Source organism: Centruroides vittatus, unplaced genomic scaffold (assembly GCF_030686945.1).
Source record: "Centruroides vittatus isolate TY-2023 unplaced genomic scaffold, ASM3068694v2 contig_273, whole genome shotgun sequence".
Taxonomy (NCBI): domain Eukaryota; kingdom Metazoa; phylum Arthropoda; class Arachnida; order Scorpiones; family Buthidae; genus Centruroides; species Centruroides vittatus.
Genome location: NW_027121739.1, coordinates 1,990,405 through 2,000,304, shown reverse-complemented (window position 1 = coordinate 2,000,304; position 9,900 = coordinate 1,990,405).

Here is a 9,900-nt window from a genome sequence, read left to right as displayed (position 1 = left end):
GAAACTGAATTTTTATTTCACATTTTCACAGTTTTCTTTGTGAACAGAATTTTAAATAATTCCAATGTTATTTAAATTAACGTAAACTAGACATGAATCATTTGCTATTGTTTCCTATTTTTCGATAATGTACATTTTGAAGATATAATGTAAAAAGTCCTAATAATCATCTTGCTGAATCTGTTGCTCCTATGATATTAGCCATTCAAAAGAATCAGAAATATCGTTATTCAGAATAATTCCTCGTCACTTAATCCATCGATCGCCAACTAAAAGTTTTTTTGTAAAGTTTCTATTAGATTGGAATTTGTAGGGCACCAAAGAATTGTTTTCAGTAAGAAAGTAACTATGGACAAACAGAATCAATTACTCCATCATTGATTTTCAAAATATTTTATGGTGATTATAAGTCATCTGTAGGCACTTGGCAATCACTTTTGTGGAAAGATCGAACTGAAGGGTATATGATGTTCATTTAGCAACAGTCTTTGTCGATTTTATTGCTTTATAAATTTTGCATTATCGCGCATTGACACACTGACTTGCATTAGTTTATAATCCTAATAAATCGCCATATGTGATGTCATAGTAGTTTCTATTCATAGTCATTCGATCACACCAGTATAACTACCGAATTCCAATGTAATAAATACACTGGCGATGGAATATTGCAGTTCTTCTTGTGGAACGGTTGCACCATTGAAATTTTCATGTAGAACAATATCATTGTCTCCGAACACTAGTGAAATTGAGATAGGAATTGTCGAGGTTTTAAACTTTCGTTTACATGAAACATCATCTCTCTTATTGAAATTTGTCGAGATTATTGCAATGAATCGCAAACAAGTTAAAATTTTCTCAAAAGAAATGATGTGCGATATCTTATCAATACGGTTTTCAAGATTTCCATAGTTTTTAAAATTACAGTTGACGTTTTCTTGAAATCACAAGGCAAATGTCCGACGTATATAACAATTTAAAACTTAAATTAAATAACTTTAAAAATATGAGAAAAAAAATTGAATTCAATTATATCATTTTAAAATATATTTGTCTAACCTTCTTTTGCAGACTTCTCAAGTTGATTGTATTAAAGTAGCAATAGGGGCAATGAAAAATTTAAAGTAAGTTCTTGCCACAAATAATTTTATGAATTGCATTCGTTTTTCCGAAATAACATAAGTGTTATTTAAATTGTAATTCTATTATTTCTATACGAGTGTAGCGAATTATATCAATATGCATTCTCGAGAATATTTTATTTTCGACATAATGTCAATTTCAATCATAAGCTTCAACTTCTCACTAAATATAATACATTTTATGTAGTTTTGTGGCATAAATAATACCTAAATTCATATTAAACTTATTCACCATTATTCTTACAGTTATGTTTAATAATAATTTTGAAGTCATTGGTTATCAGTTATTTTCACAGCTATAGATTTTCCAAATAAAACTTCAATATTGAATTGTCCGTAAGTATAGGCTAATTAAAGTTTGTCTACCAGTGGCCAGGCGGTTCCATTCCGCAAAGACCGGTAGTTCGGTCTTGGGTTTCACCTCGCCGGACAGGCTGGCCACGTGGAGTTTTCCGGGTTTTCTCCACGTCTGTAACGCCTGAATAGGGGCCAGTTACCCTTAAAAGACCTCCCGGAAGGCACTATTTCTCGCGTAACGACAATCACAAACGAACACAACCGCAAACTATATGACATGACAATTTGGTCACACTTTACTACTCGGCGATATAACGTAAACGCTTCTGTTCAACAATCCGATACAAGACAAGAAAGTTATCGCTATGATGTAATTTAAAATAAATATTTGTTTTGCTTATATTACTTTTTGCCCAGACAGAAGTGTTATGTGCAGAATTTCAAACTTATTTCTGTCTTAATAATTTATTTCAAAATATCACCCATTATCGTAAAAAGGCTGCAAATTTATCAAGTAAAATAATTGATTACTGTAAAACAAAATCAGTATGTTTATAAATCGTAGGAACCTGTTATTATTTTGTAAATTAAATAATAAACGAAATTATGAATTAATTGTTCTATCCTGAATATTGCTCATTCTACTGTATGTAAGTTAAAAATTAACGTAAACAATGTTTTAAATAAAACAATTATTACATGAATATTTTAAAAAGTTTTCTATTGATTGAGTCAATAATTTGTCATTATTTTAGTTTTCTGAATTAATTTAGTCAGAATTTATCAAGTTCTTCGTATTTTTGTTTATCTAATTAAATTGTCATTTCTGGTTATCAACGCGAGAACAGTAAAATTAACAATGGTATGCGAACAAAAGTAATATCATTCTAAAAACATAGCAACGGACAATAGGAAATTGTTTTTATGCTTACTTTACTTATTTATATGTCGAAAAGTAAAATATTTGATTAAAAAATGGATCCCGAGTGAAAAACATATACACGGCTTCTGAGTAGATTAATATTTTTAAGGAAACGGTAGCTTATGTTAATAGATGGAAGAAATCCTGGATAATTGAAAGCTTCGAATTTACAAGAAACAAACATTATTTCAGACACGGCATGTTCTACTGTTTTTAAAAAAGTAAAAGAATCACATGAGTAATGCAGGTGACTGTCAATAATAAATGGGAAAGCGTATTTCTGCTGGCTGAGAATAATAATGTTCGTGTCATCACGACATCCAGATTTCAATATTCAACACAACCTCGCCGGTTTTCTTCCAGATTTCTGAAAAAATATTCAGTATTATATTCAAACTTATATCACATTTAGATATTCGCGTAAATTTTCTTGATTTAGAGAAATCTCAAATAAAAATAGAAGTTTTCAAGAATATTTCAAAATTACATTCATTGATTCTCGTGATAACTGATGTATGAATTATTACTATAAGTGATCACGCACGTCGATTAAATCCAGAATGTTTATTTGAATAATATAATGACTCTGCTATTAAATACGAAAATTGAAATAATAAAAGGAATTTATCTCTTATTGCCGATAAATTACATACTTTTAATACAAGCTCCTATTATTTTATTATTAAATGCAGTATTTTATACAAATCAATAAAAATTATTGAAAACATTTGAATTAAATTTATAAAATGAACTCTTTCTTTAAAAGCACACGTAATATTTTGTATGGTCAGCAGAATAAAACAAGTGAAGAAAGACGAAACAAGTAAAACGCTTATTCCGATTTATTTTGATCATTGGAAATATCAATATATCCCATTCAGGGTAAAAAGGTTTCAAGTTAAGCGATAAAGTATAATCTTTCCTTACGTAAGTACATTAAGTTTATTTCCTGTTTATTTTGTATAATTTCTTGTTCATTATATCGTTATGTTGTAATTGTTAACATATATAAAAATTTACCACAATTGTAATAAATTTATTAAAATCACTTTGTAATTTTAATGAATTTAATTATAATTATGGCTAACTTAAAAGTTACTTAAGTAACTTTTAAGTTAGCCAAAATAAACTTTTATGTGAAAGATATTTAGAAATTAAATTTTATAAGATTTAATAAAAAATGGTTAAAGTTTAAAACTTTAACCTTCTAAGATTTGAAAGTCGTGTAAACAAAACAACAGGTAAGATTTCTTCTTGAAGGCTTTGTTTTAAAGGTATTTTCCTAATTCAGTTTAGGAGATTTTTGTGTATTTGTTTCCTCTAACCGAAGTGATAAACTATTCAGCGTATTTGCATATCCAAAGTGAAAGACTTCACTTAATATCCATCAGTGGCGTGCCGTCATTGGAAGCGATGGAAGCGCCGATTCCACCTTCCAATGACCTTCCCTTGTATTTTATAAAATATAAATTTTCATATTTTAACGTACTTTTAATTAATTAAAATTAATATTTTATTATAACTGCATTATGTATCTTTTACAAATTTCTATACTACATGTGAAAAAAAACGATAAGATTGCTATTGTATATTCGAATAATTCGGTGGTGGAAGGAATGTCGAAACTGGGTCAGTTTCTAATCAGCCAGATTATATAGGCATTAGCACATGCGGTTTACAGAGCACCAACCTCACCCGGTTTAGCTGGTAGAAGCGACACAGCGTACGGAGTCCAACTTTATAACCCGGACCGGTTCTGAGCTGTTAGCCGCCTGCCTGTCAACTTCCAAGCAGCCAGATTATAGGCATTGGCGCATGCGCTTTACAGAGTACCAACGTCACGGTTTAGCTGGTAGAAGCGACACACGCGTAAAGAGTACGCGACTTTATATCCCGGAGCGGTTGTGGGCTGTTAGCCGCCTGCTAGATATTCGGCCACCCTCGCCCGATTATGTGAATCACGAGCAGACTAGATCAACGGCGGGCAACCCGCGGGCCAGCTACGGCTGGCGAAAAGTTTCTATCCGGCCCGCGAGATCTTTAATAGATTATTAAAGATCTCGCGGGCCGGATAGAAACTTTGTAATTTTCGAAAACGATAAAAAAATAAATGTAGTAATTAACTTTTTATTTATTTATTTCATATTTGCAGACTAAAAAAATTACGAGTCACAAGAAGGCGTCAATTAACTACTACGGCGCGGAAAAAAACGTAAAATTTATTCTGGCCCATGTTATAAAAAGGGTTGCCCACCCTAGACTAGATTTATAACAACCCAACCGATAGGAGTTTACTGGCACGTTTTTATGATAGTTCTGTATAGTTGACAGGAGTTTTAAAAAAATCCATTAAAATATTTGATATATTTATTTTGCGTTTATTCCGCTCTCCCATCTTATATTACTTACGGATTTCGATGTTAAACCGGTGATATTACGATTTAGTATGTCCCATCTGTAAGGGGATGCAGAAAAAACGTGTACAATTCTAGTACAGTGTTAAAAATTAACTGTTACTTTGGCAGCATCATTTACAACCAAATTTAATGAATGAGACGTACAGTACATACAATGGTACAAAAAAAAAGCTCTAGAATTTATTTTCCTTAAATTTACGATTTATATATCCGTTGTCATAAAAATTTGTCTTTCCACTGTTTTCCCAAGACTACAGATATTCAGGTACAAAGTAACTGGTTTCGACTTATTTCTACTTAAGAAGTGACTAAATAATTAAGAGATTAGGGAATGGGGACATAAATAAAACCCTGTTGAAAGAGCCAGAATTTTACTTCAACAAAAGCTTAACAGAACCAATCACTCGCTCAGTACAGTGGGAAACTGATTTCCGTGTACACCTGGTATTAAAACGAATTAGTTAGAAAACAAATGACTATTAAGTTTAACATAGTTAGATTTTTACAGCTATGGCGAGAAACGTTTAAAATTTACAACAGCCCTGTGGCGTCCTTTGAGATATACTAGTGATGCGACAAAAGAGGCATTTGACATTGACCGGTATCGGCACCCTCGGGATTTGGCACGCACACACTCACTACACACCTACCTGGACCGTCACTAGTTCCATCCATTAGCTACTCGTATCAAGATATTTGACTAAGTGGATTGTTTTAAGATTTAAAAAGTAAAGAATATTTGTTATATTTTGTTATATTTTATGTACGTTTCTTTACAAAGCTATATTTTAATTATAATTTTCTTTAAACGTATATTAATACAATCGAACAATACATTGTACCAGGTATGTATATCCACCGCACATTTTATTTCACCGAGTAAGTTTTTATAATTTATTTTTAATTTTAGCCCTTATATCGTGGCTAGCGATTCAGAATGTAATTGTGATATTAAAATACATTTAGAGAAGTCTACAGTTTTTACTGGCTTATCGAACAAATGAATACGAATGGACCCTAGACCAGTGATTCTTAACAGGGGGCCGCGGCCCCTGGGGGTCCATAAGAAGTTTGCCGGGGGCCGCCAAATTATGCAAAATTTCCTTCAGAATATAATAAAAAGAAAATTGATGTATAATCCGAATATCGTATTGAAAAGTGAAATAAGAAAGATAAAGTTTTCCTATTTAGTTTTTATTTATTTATTTTGTATTTCTTCCTACATACAACTTTGTTAGTACAGAAGAAATAAATGTAAATATGCTACTTACACCGCAGTATTTACTTCTTTTATTCCAAAGCAATTTACTATAATGCTTGGAATTTTAAAAATAATTAGGAAAAATAGTAGGCTTTGAAAATTTAAATATTTTTGCAAAAGTTATGCAAAATCCTTACGACAAGTGGGCGTTTTAGTTTTAGTTTAGTTTTAGCATCGACATTGGATCGATTTATCGACATGTTTCTTATTTTATTTTCTGTTAAAAATTAATGAGTTTTCATGTTTAATTGTGAAGTTTGAATGTTATTTAAATAGATAATGAAATAATAAAATTATGATTTACATTTATTATATAAAAAATAAAGCAATAATAAAAAAATCAATTTATTATAGATAAATTATCAAATTATCAAATATAAATTATTATTAAACAATGGGGGTCACAAAAAAAATTATGAAATATTTGGTGGGCGGCGAGTATAAAAAGGTTAAGAACCACTGCCCTAGACCATCACTGACGCGCAATTAACTGATTGCCCCTGGAAGCCGGCTTCTTACAGAAACACAGCTTCCCTGTCATCAAATGTCACGGCACGCCACTGATATCCATATATTTATAATTGAATATAAGAATCTGCAAATTAATTTATGAGAAAATATAGGTTGGCCGGAAAATATAGGTAATTTCTGCAATAATTTCCCTGTGATAATTAATTTATAAAATATTTAATAAAGTTTTATTCAGCAAACGTCTTGTTGAAATTATAATGTGTATGTTACAGTATAAGTGATTAACCGGTTATTATAATCATAATAGTATGACCATAATTAGCACTCATCTTGTTGGGTTCGATAAATTTCATTTAATGTCTGACTTTTACTAGCGATTTTACGTTATTCTTAAATGAATTTATTAATTTTGATAAATATCGCGATATTTTTACGTTTCTTCTTGCTCTATTAAAACAACTCGTAGATTTAAAGAAACTGTAATAAATGAATGAAAAACTCACTCTCTCGCTTTTATTAATATTAGGACGATTTAATGAATATAGGGAAAAGTGATTTTTTTTAAAAAAAACTGTTTATATGTATAAAAATATCAAAAAGTTTGTTGGGAAAAAATATTGAACTAATAATTCTTACTGTTTATTTAAACATGGTAAACTTTACTGGCATTTCCAATTACATGATTTTTTATTCTTGCATTTGCATTCGGTGAAATTTCACTTTCCTTTCAATGGACATTTCTAGCATCCTTGACCTCCTTTAATTGATGTTTACTTTGCGCATACTCTAAGACATAGAGCGGTGTTTGTTACATTCCCTACCAAATATTTTCTATAAAAAATTTTTTGTCACATAGCACAAATTACTTTCTGGTATACAATTGTGAAATACGTATTTCTTGTTTCCAAGAGTCATTTTCATTAAATAATAACACTGCCATGACATTCCGCAGATCGATTCTTCCTTGTCCATGTCCTGGTATTGTTACTCCCACAGTAGCTCCTACTTTGTCCACAGAAAACTCCAGTACTGATATTTTTTCCATTGAGCTTCTAAACCTGTTTGTGGGTTCACTCATTTCTTCACAACTTCTTCTTTTCTGTTTTTGATCGTAAAAACATTTGTGAGAGTCCGAATCGATCAACAAAACAAAAATTTTTAAATTTTATTATTTTATATCGTTTTATTCGTTTTCTTTGTTCTTTATACAAATTTTGATTTCGAGATAAAAATTCAGAATTTTTCACCGGAGAATAATTATATTTCCTTTCCCACCATTTGTTTCCTCTCCCCGCGGAACTCCAATCTGAGTCAGAGAGGAACTAAAGACAAAATTCGCCAATTGGCGAGAAAAGTAACGTGACAAGATGAAATAAAAAGAGGGGCGCGAGAACAAAAGGGTCGGTCGGTGTTCCAGCCTCCCGCAGAACTCGAAAACCTCCGAGTCCTGATAAAGTCTCACCGCTGCCTGCTATCCTATCATTGACACACGTCTGCGACCCATCCAGGGACACATCGACGACCCGTTTCCGAGAAATGGCGACTTTTATTCTGTAAACTCTCTCTCGGTTTAGGAACGCGCGCGCTACTACGTAGATCTAGTTATGTGGAACCTGTAACTGTGAAACCTTTGTTTGTTAATAAACTCTGTTTGTTATTTACATGGACAATGGCTTCTGTCTTATCGACGAGCCCGTTCTCCTCCTCCATTCGACCTAACAAACAATTAAGCCTGACATTTCGGGACAATTAAACTCCAGACCGGAAACTGCCATCCTTGACAGTTGGCAGGTCTTGCCGACCTGTTATCCGAGAAAAAGGAGGTACGACCCCGTCTACCTCCTGGATGAACCCACACATTGGTCACTTCCATACTAGAATGCACTTTGGTGGACGAATCGGGTGGACGAATTGAAGTTGGTTGATTGATGGCTGTTTGTTTTTCAATTCTTTTCCTAAATACAATCGTTGGGTCCATCTAATTTACATTGATTTTGATTTAGGGATTTAATTATTTCTTTTAGCTCCTCTTTGGTAAGAGCATCTGCTACAGCATCATTAGAAAGAGATGATGTCTTTAGCCCAACTTTTAAGAGTAAAACAAACATAGTTTCCTAAGGAGTACACTTAATGCATTGATATTATAATCTATACTTCGTAAGTTGCACAAATTTCTTATTTAATAATTTATTATTTAAAATAATTATTTTCGTAATTATTCTAAATTGTTTAAAATTAATTAATCAATTAAATTATAATTATTAAAGTTAATAAGAAATAGCATCTAACTCTAGAACCAAATTATTTTGGTACTAGAGTTATATTACGTAATTTAATAATATTATAGCTTTTATCTAGCCCGATATCGTATGGCATTGATGGCGTGTAGGTTAGAAAGTATCGGGTATTAATGTTATTGTTTAGTTAATTATGTTATATTCGTTTTCGCGTATATTTTAATATTTTTTACGGTATTTTAAAATGATTTACAAAACGTTTTATTGAAACTTGTCGTATTTAATGAAAGGATTATTTATCTATTTTTAAAAGACAAGTAACTAATATATAATTTATTTTATATATAAAGAAAAGAAGGAGCATTTCACATTATATACAAAAGATAACATTTAACCACTCTGCAGTGACTGACAGATATATCTGTCAAGGGCAATCGTGTGGCACTTGTGAAGAACAGCGATATCCACAAAAGAGTTTTGCAGATATTGCCAAAAACCACCGCAAAAAAATTTCACATGAAAAAGGAATTATATGACAATAAAAATAGACTTTACTTTACTAGTCATAATCGTTTACAAAATCTTTTTCCAAAACAATAATGAGAAAAAACGCGTGGGAAAATACTTAAAAAATTTTGCACGTCTGTTCTCCACTACATAGGGATAGCACCATACCTGTCTAACCCACTGCAGAAATGTTAAAATCATGTTAATTTTTAAAATATTGACAAAAACAATAGCAACAAAATATCACAAAACTTCACAAATAGAATTCCCCAATAATATATTTGAACTGTTCCACAATTGGGGAGAAACTAGACCATATGTCCTCACTAAAGCATATCCTCAGGGTAAAAACTATTCAGCCTACAAATACATAGTAAAAACAAAAATTTTAATGCTTGAAGAGTTAAAAAATAATAATTTATATAAAATACTAACCAATCATATTTTCTTAAAATGCTAACAGCTGTACGTTATTTATTCTTAAAAATCTAACATCCGATCGTATATTATCTACAGATAAGAAAAATATACTGCAGTAACTCACAATATTTCTAACATTGTTGATGAAGAATGATTCTAAACTTTCAAATGGAGAACGTGTTTATCCGTTACCATGAACAAAAGAACACGACGCTGGTCAACACTA